The sequence below is a fragment of the Stomoxys calcitrans genome, chromosome 1 (assembly GCF_963082655.1).
Source record: "Stomoxys calcitrans chromosome 1, idStoCalc2.1, whole genome shotgun sequence".
Lineage (NCBI taxonomy): Eukaryota > Metazoa > Arthropoda > Insecta > Diptera > Muscidae > Stomoxys > Stomoxys calcitrans.
Window position 1 is genome coordinate 54,447,191 of NC_081552.1, and position 17,994 is coordinate 54,465,184.

General features: G+C 37.2%; 1 protein-coding gene across 2 annotated transcripts in view; it reads right to left on the reverse strand.

The window, feature by feature from the left end:
• LOC106090504 (uncharacterized) overlaps positions 1-17,994 on the reverse strand; it is a 196,575-nt gene that overhangs the window by 160,683 nt on the left and 17,898 nt on the right. The window lies entirely within an intron of this gene.

Sequence of the window (17,994 nt, forward strand, 5' to 3'; positions counted from 1 at the left end):
AAAAATTTTTCAAAAAAAAATTTTTGGTTTTCCAAAAAACAAAAATCTAATTAAAAAAATATATTTTTCTATTAAAATTATATTGTAAACTTGCTGACCCAGGCCCCCTCCGCTGCGCCTTCTTTTACTTTATATGGAACAAAAGTTTCCTTGGAATATTTATTTTCGACAATTAAAGAGCTTTTAGTGAAATGCCATGCTACGAAAATAGTATATCGCTTGACTAACAGTTTAACAATATAAGTGCCTTTATCTTTTAAGTTTGGATGCAAAGTGTACTCCATTCTTAAAATACTTTATATCAGCCAGATATTCTCTTGATATTTGATTTAGGGGTGTTTTCGGGGGTGAGATGGCCCCCCAGACACTTGACCCCGAAAAAAACACCTTCGTGCTCTCCTTTCAAATACCATTTATTTAAACCCCATATTGCCTTTGGTTTAGGGGAGTTTACACGATGAGGCGTCCCCCAAACACATGGCCCCAAAATAGGTTATCAAATTCGTTTTCTAATCTCAAATACCTTTCATTTGAGACACATATTGGCATGGTCGACAAATTTTTACCCTTTGGGGGGTGGTTTGGGGAAGGGTGATGCCCTAAATACATGGTTCTACATTTGGATATGAAATTCGTATTCTACTCCCAAATACCTTTATTTGAGCCCCATATGGTCAGTCAGAAATTGCTGTTTGTGGGGTATTTTGGGAAAGGTGTAGACCCCAGAAAATTGGTCCCGAAAGTGGGTATCAATTCTTGCTCTACCCCCAATACCTTTCATTTAAGCTCCACATTGATAGGGTCGGTAAATATGCCGGATTTAGGGGTGTTATGGGTATGTGGGTGGTCCCCCAAACACTAAGCCCGGAAAATATATCAGCAATATGCTCTATTCTCATATATCTATATATCATTTATTTGAACTCCATATTGCCATTGGCCTTAAAATTGGATATCAAATTCCGTATTGCAAAAGTCAGAAAAAACTTTAATTTGTCCGATTTGGGGTTGGCCCTAAAAACTATAAAAATAAGTTCCATTCTTCTTAAGACCCAAATTGTCTTGGTGAGCAAATACGTCCTATTTGGGGGTTGTTATAGTAGTGGGACGTCCCCTAGACAGTTGGTCCCTAATGTTGATATCAGATACGTGGTCTACTTCCAAATACCTTTTATTTGAGCCCCATATTTCTATAGTCGGCAAACATGACCGGCTTGGGGAGTGTTTTGGGGGATGGGGCGGCCACTCTGTGAGTTGGCCTTAAAAATATATATCGGATTCGGGTTCTACTCTAAAAACCCTCTTATTTGAGCCTTATATTGCAATGTTTAGCAAATACTTCCCATTTGGGCGGTGTTGTGGGTGTGGGGTGGCCCCATAGACACTTTTCTAGAATATTGATATCAGATTTGTGCTTTACCCCCAAAGACCTTTCATTTTAGCCCCATACTGCTATGGTCGTAAAATTGTCCCCTTTGGGGGATATTTTTGGGAAGTGGCGGCCCCCCAAATGCTTGGTCCCAAATTTGGATATCAAATTCGAAATCTACACTCAAATACCTTTTATTTAAACCCCATATTCCTGTTTGGCGGTGTTTTGGGGAAGGGGTGGACCTCCAGAAACGTGGTCCCACATTTGGATATTAGATTGGTATTCTACTCGCAATACCTTTCACTTGAATTCCATATTGCCATGGTTGGTAAATATTTTCGATTTAGTGGTGTTTCGGGGGTTTGGGTGGTCTCCCTAACACTTGGTCCGACAATTGGATATCAGATGCGTTTTCTTACCCTAAATACCTTTCATTTCAGTCCCATATTGTTGTGATTGGTCTAAATATATGTTTGGTAGGTTTTAGGGTGGGGCGGCCCCCCTAGGCACTCCATCCAAAATTTGGATACCAAACTTTTATTTTTAGGGTACTATATGAGAGCACACAAAATTTCGCTTAAATCGCACCACCCATCTTCGAGATCTGGCGTTTCTGAAAATTAGGGTAAAATATCAAAAAATATAGTACCCTATTTTCACCACGGGATCTTTATGTACCATCTGTGAAAAATTCAAGAAAATCGGTTCAGCCGATTCAACAAACCTACAAACAAACTCAAATTGATTTTTATATATAAGAAGATAGTTTTTGAATAATTTTTAAGCTAACAAATACTGGTCTCTTTTTTTACGTATTTTTTCACATTTTTAACAAAAAAAGTTATGTGATTTTGAAGAAAAATTTTACATTATTTTTAAAATTTTGTTTTTAATTTGCAATTAAAAACAAATTGTTAGAAAAATTTCAAATTCTATTGTTTCTCAAAAAAATTATATCTCTATCACGGCTTTCGAAGCCATCAATACAACTTCCAAAAAGTGCACAGAATCATGGGTACACCATGGGAGTATTGTTATTGTGTAGACAATAAATCTGCCATTATACAAACACATGCATTGGGAAAGGAATAACTAGCGGACATGGTTGTCGAGAGTGGGTAATGTGGTATTTATATCATAGAGGTGTTTTCGCAATAAATACGGTAAGTACAACATTCCAACGTACGGCCCTTGAAGCCTTCAAAAAGTCTTCTAAACCAAAGACGAAACGCGTCCCATAGTGGTTAGTGTGTGTGGTGATCTCTGGCTTTCCTTCGATCTCGAAAGAGGAACAAACGAACTTTGTAACATTAAAATTATCTTCGCCCTAACAGGCAAAAAACAAAATTGAAAATGAAAATTTTGTAAATTTTCCACAAAAAATTAATTTTTGACTACGTTTTAAACAAAAGAAGTAAGTTCGGCTGGCCTGAATGTTATATACGCTCCACCATGGATCATATTTGTCGAGTTCCTTGCGCGGCATATCTTTTTAGGCAAACATAGAATAATGAGTAAGAATTGTGTTGCTATTGGAGCTATATCAAGTTATAGTTCCATTCGGACCATACATGAATTGAATGTTGAAGGCCATAGTAGAAGTCATTGGGTAATATTTCAGTCCATTCGGATAAGAATTGCGCCTTGTAGGGGCTCAAGAAGCATAATCGAAAAATCGGTTTATACGGGAGCTGTATCAGGCTATAGATCGATTCAGACCATATTGAACACAAGCCGTTGTACAAAATTTCAGCAAAAATCGAATAAGAATTGCGCCCTCTAGAGGCTCAAGAAGTCAAGATCCCAGATCGGTGTATATGGCAGCTATATCTGGTTATGTACCGATTTAAACCATACTAAGCTTACTTGTTGGAAGTCATAACAGAACACAATGTGCAAAATTTCAGCCACATTGGATGAGAAATGCAATTCTAGTGGCTCAAGAATTCAAAATCCAAGATCGGTTTGTATGGCAGCTATATCAAAACATGAACCGATATGGCCCATTTATAATCCCAACCGACCTACACTGATATGAAGTATTTGTGCAACATTTCAAGCGCCTAGCTTTACTCCTTCGAAAGACGGACGGACATTGCTAGATCGACTTAAAATGTCATGACGATCAAGAATAAATATACTTTATGGGATCTCAGACGAATATTTCGAAGTGTTACAAACGGAATGACGAAATAAGTATACCCCATCCTATGGTGGAGTGCATAAAAATGAAGGCCTTGTTTTCTTGAAATGAATTTAAATTTACTCAACAAAAAAATTATGTGATTTTGAAGGAGAAATTTTACTTGTATTTTTAAATCCTATACAAAAACTAATTTTTCACCAAAATGTTTTAATATGATTTTGAAGTAAAAATATAACGGATTCGTTCCTATTTATTTTTTTAAATTTCAATTGTTAGCAACAGTTTTTGGTTTTTTTGTACACCCTAATATCCTTAACAAAAACTAAATTTTCCACAAAAAGTAATTTTATATTAAATATTTTGTAGTAAACCAATCATGTTTTTTAATTTCATATTTTATATACATTTTGAATTTTTTTCCGTACACCCTAATGTTCTTTAAAAAAAACTTTAATAATTTCTTTGTTTTTTTTTTGTATTTTCTTCTGCTTTTCATTTTATTTTTATTTTTTTGTTTACCTTTACACATTAGTTCTCATACTGGTTTTTCGTTTTTCAGACCAGTCCAACCCAACCCAATCTCGTTACTCCTTCCACATAAGCAATGAGAGGCACAACAAGTTATTTGTGGCACTCAAGTGCGCCTGCGTACGGCCTGCCTATGGCATCATGTTAAGCTTACATTTGCTTCTGTGGGGGTGGGGTACGCCCCGAATACTTATGCTGTCCGTCACGCATGCGTTGTGAACAGCGAGCTCAATTGAAAGTTGCATTCACGTATAATGCCACCACTCAATCTTCTTGAGCCCATTCAAATTCAGAGTATAGAATTTGGTGACTGCCACAAGTCTACAAAAAACCGGAAGTAAAACTATAGCTTAACCTTTTTTGTTGTAACAAAAAAATTTTATGCAATTTGCAATATTGAACGTCATGTATCGAAATTTTATGGGATTGATAGCAAATGTCCCTGGATTTAATATGTTATGGTATATAACAATGACATATGTGAAAATTCCCTAAGCAAAAAGGTTAACAACAGGTTATCACGCACAATGAGCAATAAATGGTTGAAAATTTCTATGTAAACTTTGTTCAACAAATTCTATTCATCTTTGGATATTAGTTGTGAAATTCCCACATGTATTATTGTAATCAGTCAATTAAAATAACAATAAATATTAAAATTATTTTTTTGTAGGAAATAAGTTATGTCGCAGATTTTTTACTATTTCTATGGAATACTTCATCAGAATTTTGTTTTGATAGACTAATTGTTTGAAAACTTTATTTTTATTTTTTTTTATTTTTATATCCTCCACCATAGGATTGGGGTACACTAATTTCGTCATTCTGTTTGTAACTCCTCGAAATATTCGTCTCAGACCCCATAAAGTAACATCGTCATAACATTTTATGTCAATCTAGCAATGTCCGACCGTCTGTCCGTCGAAAGCACGCTAACTTTCGAAGGAGTAAAGCTAGTCGCGTGAAATTTTGCACAAATACTTTTTATAGGTGTAGGTCGGTAGGTCGGTAAATGGGCCAAATCGTCATATAAACCAATCTTGGATCTTGATTTCTTGAGCCACTACAAGGCGCAATTGTTATCCGATTTAGCTAAAATTTTGAATGAGGTGTTATGATTTCCAACAACTGTGCTAAATATGGTTAAAATCAGTCAATAACCTGATATGGCTGTCATATAAACCGATCTGGGGTCTTGAATTTTTGAGCTTCTATAGGGCGCAATTATTCTCTGATTTGGGTGCAATTTTGTACAACGGCTTCTCCCATGATCTTCAACATACGTGTCAAATATGGTCTGAATCGGTCTATAACCTAATACAGCTTCCCTATAACGCAATTCTTATTCGATTTGGCAATGACTTATATGTACCATTATGGCCCGGATCGGACCACAATATAGCTCCAATAGCAATAGCAATTCTTCTTTTATCCCTTAATTTCCTTTCCTCTGATTTCCTAAAAAGAGACACCGGAAAAAGAACTCGACAAAGGCGATCCATGGTGGAGGGTTTATAATATTCGGCCCGGCCGAACTTAGTACGCTTTTACTTGTTTTTAATATTTTCAGGCAAGATTTAGTCGAAAAACTAGTACTGTAGAAAATATTATATTTTTCTGTAAAAAATTGGATTCAATTTTATTGCTTAAAGAAGATTTTGTTAAAACTTAACTTATATCTTATATATAAAAATCAATTTGTGTTTGTTTGTAGGTTTGTGTGTTCCTTATAAACTCATAAACGGCTGAACCGATTTTCTTGAAATTTTCACAGATGGTGCGTAATGATCCCGTGGAGAAAATAGGGTACTACATTTTTTGATATCTAAACCGGACCCCCACCCTTACCCTTATTTTCAGAAACGCCAGATCTCGGAGATGGGTGGTGCGATTTAATCGAAATTTTGTGTGCTCTCATATAGTACCCTAAAAATAAAAATTTGGTATCCAAATTTCAAATGGGGTACCTAAGGGGGCTGCCCCACCCTTAAACCTACTAAACATATATTTAGACCAATCACGTCAATATGGGACTCAAATGAAAGGTATTTAGGGTAAGAAAACGCATCTGATATCCAATTGTCGGACCAAGTGTTAGGGAGACCACCCCAACCCCCAAAACACCACTAAATCGGACATATTTAGCAACCATGTCAATATGGAATTCAAATGAAAGGTATTGCGAATAGAATACCAATCTAATATCCACATGTGGGACCACGTTTCTGGAGGTCCACCCCTTCCCCAAAACACCGCCAAACAGGAATATGGGGCTTAAATAAAAGGTATTTGAGTGTAGAATTCGAATCTGATATCCAAAAGCCACTTCCCAAAAACATCCCCAAAGGGGACAAATTTACGACCATAGCAATATGGGGCTAAAATGAAAGGTCTTTGGGAGTAAAGCACAAATCTGATAACAATATTCAAGAAAAGTGTCAATGGGGCCACACCACCCAAATAGGAAGTATTTGACTATTGCAATATGAGGCTCAAATAAGAGGATTATTAGAGTAGAACACGAATCCGACATATATTTTCAAGGCCAACTCACTGAATGGCCGCCCCATCCCCCAAGCCGGGTCATGTTTGCCGACTATGGAAATATAGGGCTCAAAGGTATTTGAGAGTAGACCATGAATCTGACATCAACATTCGGGACCAACTGTCTAGGGGACGTCCCACCACCATAACAACCCCAAATAGGACGTATTTGCTCACCACGACAATTTGGGTGTTAAAGAGAGTGGAACTAAATATTTATAGTTTTTAGGGCCAATACCCCAAATCGGACATATTTGTCGACTTTTGCAATTAGGAGTTTAAATGAGATTAGAAAACAAATTTGATATCCAATTTTGAGGCCAATGGCAATTTGGGGTTCAAATAAATGGTATATAGATATATGAGAATAGAGCATGTTGCTGATATATTTTCATGACTTAGTGTTTGGGGGACCACCCCAAGCCCCCAAAAACACCCCTAAATCGGGCATATTTACCGACCATGTCAATGTGGGGCTTAAATTGGGCGGTAGAGCTAGAATTGATACTCACTTTCGGGACCAATTTTCTGGGGTCAACCCCTTTCCCAAAATACCCCACAAACATCAATTTTTTACTGACCATCGCAATATGGGGCTCAAATAAAGGTATTTTGGAGTAGAATACGAATTTGATATCCAAATGTAGTACCATGTATTTAGGGCATCACCCCTTTCCCAAAACACCCTCCAAAGGGTAAAGACTTTTCGACAATGCCAATATGTGGCTTAAATGAAAGGTATTTGAATTTAGAAAACGAATTTGATAGCCTATTTTGGGGCCATGTGCTTGGGGGACGCCTCATCGTGTAAATTCCCCTTAACCAATGGTAATATGGGGTTTAAATAAATGGTATTTGAAAGAAGAGCACGATACTGATATTTTTCAGGGCCAAGTGTCTGGGGGACCACATCACCCCCGAAAACACCCCTAAATCAGATATCATGAGAATATCGGGCTGAAATAAAGTATTTTAAGAATGGAGTATTCCTTGCGTCCAAACTTAAATTCGTAGCATGGTATTTCACTAAAAACTCTTTAATTATCGAAAATAAATATTCCAAGAAAACTCTTGTTCCATATAAAGTAAACTAAGGCGCAGCGGAGCGGGACCGGGTCAGCTAGTATAAATATAAAACAAGTAAGAGCATGCTAAGTTCGACCAAGCCGAATCTTATATAACCTCCACCATGGATCACATTTGTCGAGGCAAACTAAGAACAAAGGATAAGAATTGTTTTGCTATTGGAGCTATATCAAGTTATAGTTCAATTCGGACCATTTATGAATTGAATGTTAAAGGCCTTAGTAGAAGTCATTGGGTAATATTTTAGTCCATTCGGATAAGAATTGCGTCTTGTAGGGGCTAAAAAGGCATAATGGGGACATCGGTTTATATGGGAGCTGTATCAGGCTATAAATCGACTCAGACCATATTGGTCACGTATGTTGCAGGTCATGGGAGAATCCGTTGTAAAAATTTTCAGCAAAATCGGCCACTCTATGGGCTTAAGAAGTCAAGATCCCAGATCGGTTTCTATGGCAGCTATATCAGGTTATGCATCGATTTGAACCATAAATAGCATGGTTTTTGGAAGTCATAATACAACACTTCATGCACAATTTCAGCCAAATCGGATTAGAATTGCGCCCTCTACAAGCTCAATAAGTAAAGATCCAAGATCGGTTTATATGGCAGCTATATCAAAACATAGACCGATTTGGACCATTTACAATCCCAACCGACCTACATCTATAAGAAGTATTTGTGCAAAATTTCACGCGACTAGCTTTACTCCTTCGAAAGTATTTTGATGACATTTTTATACCCACCACCGAAGGATGGGGGTATATTCATTTTGTCATTCCGTTTGCAACACATCGAAATATCCATTTCCGACCCTATAAAGTATATATATTCTTGATCAGCGTAAAAATCTAAGACGATCTAGACATGTCCGTCCGTCTGTCCGTCTGTCTGTTGAAATCACGCTACAGTCTTTAAAATTAGAGATATTGAGCTGAACTTTTTGCACAGATTCTTTTTTTGTCCATAAGCAGGTTAAGTTCGAAGATGGGCTATATCGGACTATATCTTGATATAGCCCCCATATAGACCGATCCGCCGATTTAGGGTCTTAGGCCCATAAAAGCCACATTTATTATCCGATTTTGCTGAAATTTGGGACAGTGAGTTGTGTTAGGCCCTTCGACTTCCTTCGTTAATTTGGCCCAGATCGGTTCAGATTTGGATATAGCTGCCATATATACCGATCCTCCGATTTATGGTGTTAGGCCCATAAAAGCCACATTTATTGTCCGATTTTGCTGAAATTCGGGAAAGTGAGTTGTGTTAGGCCCTTGGACATCTTTCTTCAATTTGGTCTAGATCGGTTCAGATTTGGATATAGCTGCCATATAGACCGATCCTCCGATTTATGGTGTTAGGCCCATAAAAGCCGCATTTATTGTCCGATTTTGCTGAAATTCGGGACAGTGAGTTGTGCTAGGCCCTTCGACATCTTTCTTCAATTTGGTCCAGATCGGTTCAGATTTGGATATAGCTGCCATATAGACCGATCCTCCGATTTATGGTGTTAGGCCCATAAAAGCCACATTTATTATCCGATTTTGCTGAAATTCGGGACAGTGAGTTGTGTTAGGCTCTTGGACATCTTTCTTCAATTTGGTTCAGATTTGGATATAGCTGGCATATAGACCGATCCTCCGATTTAGGGTCAAAGGCCCATAAAAGCCACATTTACTATCCGATTTCGCTGAAATTTGGGACTGTGAGTTGTGTAAGGCCTTTCGACTTCCTTCGTTAATTTGACCCAGATCGGTTCAGATACGGATATAGCTGCCATATCCCCCGGTTAAGGTCCTAGACCCACAAAAGCCACATTTATTATCCGATTTGGATGAGATTCGGGACAGTAGCTGCCATATCCCCCGGTTAAGGTCCTAGACCCACAAAAGCCACATTTATTATCCGATTTTGATGAGATTCGGGACAGTGAATTGTGTAAAGCCCATCGAAATCTTTTGTCAATTTGGCTCAGATCGGTTCAGTTTTGGATATAGCTGCCATATAGACCAATCCTCCGATTTATGGTGTTAGGCCCATAAAAGCCACATTTATTGTCCGATTTTGCTGAAATTCGGGACAGTGAGTTGTGTTAGGCTCTTGGACATCTTTCTTCAATTTGGTCTAGATCGGTTCAGATTTGGATATAGCTGCCATATAGACCGATTTTTTGATTTATGGTTTTGGGTCCATAAAATGCTCATTTATTGTCCGATGTTGCCGAAATTCGGGACAGTGAGTTGCGTTAAGCCCCTTGACATACTTCTGCAACATGGCACAGATCGGTCCAGATGTGGATATAGCTGCCATATAGACCGATATCTAGGTTTTAGGTTTTGGTGCCATAAAAGACGCATTTATTATCCGATGTCGCTGAAATTTGAGATAGTGAGTTTGGTTATGCTCTTTGACGTCCTTCTTCAATTTGGCCCAGATCGGTCCAGATTTGAACATAGCTGCCATATTTACCGATCTCTCGATTAAGGGTTTTGGGCCCATAAAAGAGGCATTTATTGTCCGATTTCGCCGAAATTTTGGATAGTGCTTTGTGTTAGGCTCTTCGACATTTTTATGCGACTTGGCCCAAATCGGTCCAGATTTGGATATAGCTGCCATGTGGACCGATATCTCGATTTAAAGTCTTGGCCCCCTAAAAGGCGCATTTATAATCCGATTTCACTGAAATTTGACACAGTGACTTATTTTAGGCTTTTCGACATCCGTGTCGTATATAGTTCAGATCGGTTTATTTTTAGATATAGCTAGTGTACTTAATAATATTTGGTCCAAATCGGAACATATCTTGATATAACTGATATGGGACATAAAGTATGAAATTTTCACCGAATTTTGATGAAAGGTGGTTAAATATATACCCGAGGTGGTGGGTATCCAAAGTTCGGCCCGGCCGAACTTAACGCCTTTTTACTTGTTTCTATTGCTCTCATTTTAATTTGAACTAGTTTTATGATTTCATAGGCATATTGTTTGTGTCGGACCATGACTTCTTGAGCCTCTAGAGGGCGCAATTCTATTCCGATTTGGCTGAAATTTTGTAGAACGGCTTCTCCTATGACCTTCAATATGCGTGTCCAATATGGTCTGAATCGATCTATGGCTTGATACAGCTTCCATATAAACCGATCTCCCGATTGTGCTTCTTGAGCCCCTACAAGGTGTAATTCTTATCCGAATGGACTGAGATAGTACACAATAACGTCAACAATGTTCAGCATTCAAATCTTTTATGATCCGAATCGGTCTATAACTTGATAAAGCTCCAATAGCATAACAGTCCTTATTCATTATTCTTTGTTTGTCTAAAAATAAATCGATAAATCGATTAATGCTGTCCATGGTGAGAGGCAAGGACGTAGCCAGGATTTTATTTTGGAAGGGGCCCACCCCACGTTTTTTCAAAATTGAAAATTGCAAAAATTTTCTCCTCCCTGGCTACGTCCCTGATGGGGGGGGGTATATAAGCTTCGACCCGATCGAACATAGTACGCACTTACTTGTTTGTCCATAGACTGGTTATGCTCGATGATGGGCTATATCAGACTATATCTTGATAAAGCCCCCACATACACCGATCTGCTGATCTAAGGTCTAAGACACATTAAAACCACCATCCAATATCACTGAAATTAGGGACAGTGAGCTTTGTAAGGCCCACGACATTCATATTCAGTACGATCCAGATCGGTCCAGATTTGGATATAGCTGCCATATGTACCGATATACATCAGAAAAAATTAACAGCGGTGATTATCCCCTCCCGATGTTGGCGACATTTGTGAGCAAATATACCATTTGAAAATGGTATGGCAGCCATGTTAAAACTTCTCCATAAAGACGTGTCGCACTGCGGCATTCCATTTGGACTCGGCTTTATCATTGAGCAAAAACTTGAATCGGACAGCTCTCATAGATATGTGAGATATGTTTCACCCCTGTTCCTTAATGGAATGTTCATGGGCAAATTTGCATATTCCAATCTCTCGATTTAAGGTCCCAGACCCAAAAAAGGCGAATTTTTTTTTACGATTTCCCTGAAATTTGGGACAGTGATTTCTTCAATATAGCTCAGTTTGTCCAGATTTGCATTTAGCTACCATATACACCGATCTTCCGAATGCACCTCTTAAGCACCTAGAGAGCGCAGTTCTTACCTGATTCGACTCAATTTGCGTAGCGACTTCTTCTATGTCCTTCAACCTACGCTCCAAAATGGTCTGCATAATCTGCTATAGGTCCCATGTGTCCCGATCTCCCAATTAAACTTCTTGAGCCTCCATAGCGCTACCCTAAAATTTTGCACAATGACTTCTACTATGGTCTCGATCATTCAAATCATGTATATCCCGAATCGGTCCATAACCTGATTCAGCTCCAATAGCATAGCAATTCTTATCTATTGTAGTATGCTTTGTATGCATGTAAAGAAATACCGGGCAAAGAACTTGACAAATGCTATCCATTGTGGAGGGTATAAAGATTCGGCCCGGTCGAACTTAGCACGCTTTTATTTGTTTTATTTCATTTTATGTTATCTCTTATTTCATTTTTTATACCCACCACCTTACGACTCGAAATATTGATCTGAGGTCCTATAAAGCGTTGGAACGCTTGATGATATCCGCTATTCGGATATCCGAAATTCGGCTAACATACTACTCAGTAATATGAGCCGTTGGGGTTTGTAAATGGGCCATATCGATTAAGGTTTGGATATGGCTCCCACATAAATCCATCTCCGGATTTGACATCTTGAGCCCTTGGAAGCCGCAATTGTTTTCCAGTTTGGCTGAAATTTTGCACAGAGTGTTTTGCTATGACTTCCAACCAGAGTGCTTAGTACGGTCTAAATCGTTCTATAATGCTGCTTAACTAAGTTCATTTGAGCAAATTTTTAGCAAGATCTATGGTGGTGGGTTCCCAAAATTCGGCCTGCCCAAATCAGCACATTTTACATGCTTAAGTTAATTTTTTTTATTTTCCAACAGAAATACTAGACTGATGGCATTAGCTGCAAAAATATGATGTGCCGAAAAAATATAATATATTTCATCACATTTTTAAATGCATTAAGAAAATGTTTGCCAAATTTTTTTATTCTAAAGAAAATATTGCAAATGCAAATATGCCCAGGAACATTCCACTTTGCGACACCTCTTTGGGGAGAAGTTTTTACATGGCAAAGAACCTCATAAATGTAACCAGCATTAGGAAATTTTTGTTTTGATGCTCTTGTCAGGATTCGAAACCAAGCTTCCAGCGTCATAGGCTGACATGTTAACCTCTGCGCTACGATGGCCTATGAAGATTTAATTTTTCAAATATTTTATTTTCTATAGAAATTTTTTTAAAAGTTTACATTAAAAATTAATTCAAAAAGAAAATTAAATTTTATTTTCACAACTATTTCTCAAAATCGTAATTCTATAGAAACTTTTATTAAAATTTAAATTCTATCAAATTTTTGGTTAATGTGGTAATAGTATCATAGATGCGTTTTCGCTATTAATACGATTCAAATACAACATACCAACGCACGGCCCTTGAAGCCATCACACCTAATATGGTTGAAAAGTCTTTAAGCAAAGACAAAACGCGTCCCATAGTGGTTGGTGTGTGTTGCTATCTTAGACTTTTCTTTTCCATTTGCATCTCCGATCATTGAGCTCGTCTCGAAAGTGAAATAAACAAAAATTTTACATTTTAATTTTATCAAAATTTCACCACAGAACTTTACAAGACAGCAAACGAAATTAAACGCATTTGTTATCATACTCACTGTCGAGACTCAACCAATCAGCCAATTCAGGGCTCTACAGAACTCAAGAATAACAAGAGGGCTAAAAGCCTGTAAGGAATCCAGGCTCAAAAGGAGGTGTTCACGCCTTATCCTGTGTCTTCCCCTCGCAATTTCTGGGCAGTGACACAAAAGGTACTCGTTCTAAGTCACGTCCTGTATCGCGAATTACTCGGCCACTAGGCCTTTGGCACCCTATAACAATAACAATAAAAATCTTGCAACATCTTATCTATTTTCAATATTTTACATGAAATTTTCCATGAACATAAAATTTTGATTTGAATTTGTATAAAACCACAAAAAGATTTACAAAAACAAAATTGAAAAAATGCTATTAATATTCTTTTAAATAAAATTTCTTGTAATATGTGGTAAAATTTTTTTTTGGTTGTTGTATTGAGAAAAATCTTATCGTTCTAAATTTACAGTTTGTTGTACATACTATAATTAGATTAACTTAGACTCTTCCCTCCTACATAAAATTGTATTTCTATTTTATGCTCTTCCAGCCAAACAACCCCACTCTATTTTTAGTTACCCAATTCGTGTTGAATAAAAAACAATTTTACTACGCTCATTCTCTTTAGGCCATTCAATTTGCCAATTTGGATTTCAGCGACGGCACGTATGTATGTTACGTGCGCTTGTACGTTAATACGTCAACCGTTTGTTTACTTTAGCAGGAAATGCCAAATACTCCAAATTGAATACCAAACATCCAACAAACATGCAATTTTTGACCAAAAACAATACAAAGTCTGCCATTTACGATGCTATGTCATGGGGAGTTAACCTTGACCAATCCTCTATTTTTTCTCTCTGGTTCACATTCTCATTTGTGACTTCGTCTTTGTTATTGTGCAGTGCTTAAAACAAAGACTAACCCAAACAACCACCATTGTGGACCCACCCTTCTGCTGTTTTTGGCTTCTTAATAAGCTTCACATTTGGCACGCAATAATAGTGTCCTACCAACCCAAAACACGGCATATAAAAAACACCCGATTAGCAAAAAAAAAAAAGAGGAACAGAAATGAATTTCAAATTGTATCCTCTTCGAAGAAACAGGAAAACAAAAATTGTCCTGTTGTAGTCCCGCAACAGTCACAAGTTTTCCTTGAAAATAGCTAAATCATTAAAAAAAAGGTAAAACAAACAACATTTTGACAGAATTTTCTATAGAAACATTTTGACAAAATTTTCTATAGAAACAAAATTTTAACAAAATTTCTATAGAAACAAAATTTTGAAAAAAATTTCTATAGAAACAAAATTTTGAAAAAAATTTCTATAGAAACAAAATTTTGACAAAATTTTCTATAGAAACAAAATTTTGACAAAATTTTCTATAGAAACAAAATTTTTACAAAATTTTCTATAAAAACAAAATTTTGACAAAATTTTCTATAGAAACAAAATTTTGACAAAATTTTCTATAAAAACAAAATTTTGACAAAATTTTCTATAGAAACTAAATTTTGACAAAATTTTCTATAGAAACAAAATTATGACAAATTTTTCTATAGAAACAAAATTTTCTACAGCAACAAAATTTTGACAAATTTTTCTATAGAAATAAAATGTTGACAAAAATTTTCTATAAAAATAAAATTTGGGGGCGGGATGGTATATCAGACATTTCCTCCAAATATGGATGTCAAATTCGTGATCTACTCTCAAATACCTTTCTTTGAAGTCTAAAATTGCCATGGTCGATAAATAAGTATTTGGAGGGCGTTTTGGGGCTGCAGCTGCCACTCCGCCAATTTGCCGTAAAAATTTTCTCCCAAAACCCTATCATTTTGCTGGCCTATGGGTCTGCTTGGGATTATTTTCTTGTGTACGTACAAAGTAATGTGCAATAGAGTGAATATTTTTGCCAACCACTGGTCTATACGATCAAATACTCACCCTTTCTCTCTAGTAGTAGAGACACAAGAGAGTAATTATTGGCCCAATACACGAATACTTATTTGCGGCTATCGAAACACTTTTGTAATTAAAGAGTTCTTGGTTTTGCAACAAAGGTTTACAATAATCAAAGTTAGCTACGTTCAATGACACTACGTTTATGACTAACGTTTGATATGTTGAAGCGGAACGTTACATGATTGCAATAAAAGCAAAACTTCGTGATAAAAGTATTTTGTTTGTCGTAAAAATTTCCAAACGTTTTTTTTTTGCGTGTGGGTGCTATGTTTTAGGTCACAGGAAAGTGTGTGTACAAAATTTGATCGATTTGTATGGGTGCTATTTTAGGTTATAGACCGATTCAGACCATATTTGGCACGTAAGTTGAAAGTCACAGTATAAGTCGTTGTACAACATTTCAGCATAATTGAGTAAGAATTGCGTTCTGTAGGGGCTCAAGATTTAAATCGGGAATATATTCGTATGGGAGCTATTTTAGGTTGTAGACTGATTCAGACCATATTTGACACGTAAGTTGAAGGTCACAGGAGATGTCGTTGTACAAAATTTCTGCATAATCGGGTAGAATTGCGTTCTATCGGGAGATTAGTTTATATGGGATCAATTTTTTTTTGGGTTATAGACCGATTCAGATCATAATTAGTAAGTATCTTGATGGTCATAGGAGAATTCGTTGTACAAAATTTCAGCCTAATCGGATAAGAATTCCGCAGTATATAGTCTCAAAAAGTATAACCGAAAGTTCGGTAATATAGAAGCTATACCAGGTCATGAACCGGTTTAACCCATGCTTAGCATGGTTGTTGAAAATCAGATCAAAAGACTTAATGCAAAATTTTAGTCAAATCGCATAAGAATTGCTTCCTCTAGAGGCTCAAGAAGTGAAATCGGGAGATCGGTTTATATTGGAGCTATATCAGGTTGTGAACCGATTTGGGCCATACTTGGCGCAGTTGTTGATGGTCAAACCAAAATACTTCATACAAAATTTCAGCCAAATGAGATAATAATTGCGCCCTCTGAAGGCTGAAGAAGTCAGATCCGATATCAGACTCCGACTCTGCGAAACTTTGCTCGACTCCGACTCCGCTGCCAACTAAAGACTTAATTTCCGTAAGAAATTCTCGAAGTATTCCTTCTTAATGTACTTTGCGGCAGCACATTTTGTCAAATCTTTTTAAAGTTTTTATACCCACCACCATAGGATGGAGGTATACTAATCTAGTCATTCCGTTTGTAACACCTCGAAATATTCGTCTAAGACCCCAAAAGTATATACATTTTTGATCGTCTCGACGTTCTGAGTCGATCTAGCCATGTCCATCCGTCTGTCGAAATCACGATAGCGGTCGAACGCGTAAAGCTAGCCGCTTGAAATTTAGCACAGATAATATCGATGTAGGTCGTTGGGGATTGCAAATGGGCCATATCGGTTCAGATTAGGATATCTCTATTTATAAAAATGAATTTGTGTTTGTTTGTTTATTTGGAAACAACAATGCTCTATATATAATTTCTTCATATCGGAAGGGGGCGGATCCCCTCCCTTACACCAAATCTACGACACGAAAATAAAAGTGAACCGGTCGAGACAGTATGGGACTCAAATGAAAGGTAATCAGGAGTAGACTATGAGTTCATATTAAAAATTTGGTCCAAGTAATTGGGGGCCCCCACGACCCCAAAACCCCCTAGAAAAGGTGTATTTGACGATAATGACAATATGGGACTCGAATGAAGGTTATTCGGGAGTAGATTACGAATATGGTCAGGAAGGAAGTATACGCTATATTATTTATTGATATTGGAAGGGGGCGAACCCTCCCCCGTTACCCCAAAAACACCACCCCAAATCAAAAGTTGAACGATAGGGACAAAATGGGTATCAAATAAAAGGTATTGGAGAGTAGAATATATCAGATTCAAGTATCCAAGGGATCATCCAACCCCAAAAACTGCTCAAACAAACACTTTGGACGTGGATATCAATATAGGATATAAATGAAAGGTTTTCGGGAGTAGACTATGAATATGACATAAAAATGCGGTCCAAGTAATTGGGGGTCGCTCCACCACCCAAAAAGCCGCCCAAAAATGAATGTTACTCGATCATAGCTAGATGAGACTCAAATGAAAGTTATTTGGGAGCAAATTTCGAATCTGACTCCAATAGGTTTTTTGACCCATTCAAACAATGGGGGATCAAGTGATAGATATTTTTGAGTGGAGTGCGTCAATCAAATGAGTGCTCAAGTGGTAGATGGAATGTAGTGCACAACCCTCCTATAAACGCCTGTATGCACCAATCATGACAATATGGGGTTTTAATGAAAAGTATACGGTTATGGACTTCGAATCTAATATCTTTATTCTGCTCATATAAAGGGTGATTTTTTTGAGGTTAGGATTTTCATGCATTAGTATTTGACAGATCACGTGGGATTTCAGACATGGTGTCAAAGAGAAAGATGCTCAGTATGCTTTGACATTTCATCATGAATAGACTTACTAACGAGCAACGCTTGCAAATCATTTTCAGTGAATCATTTTCAGTGAAATCATTTTCAG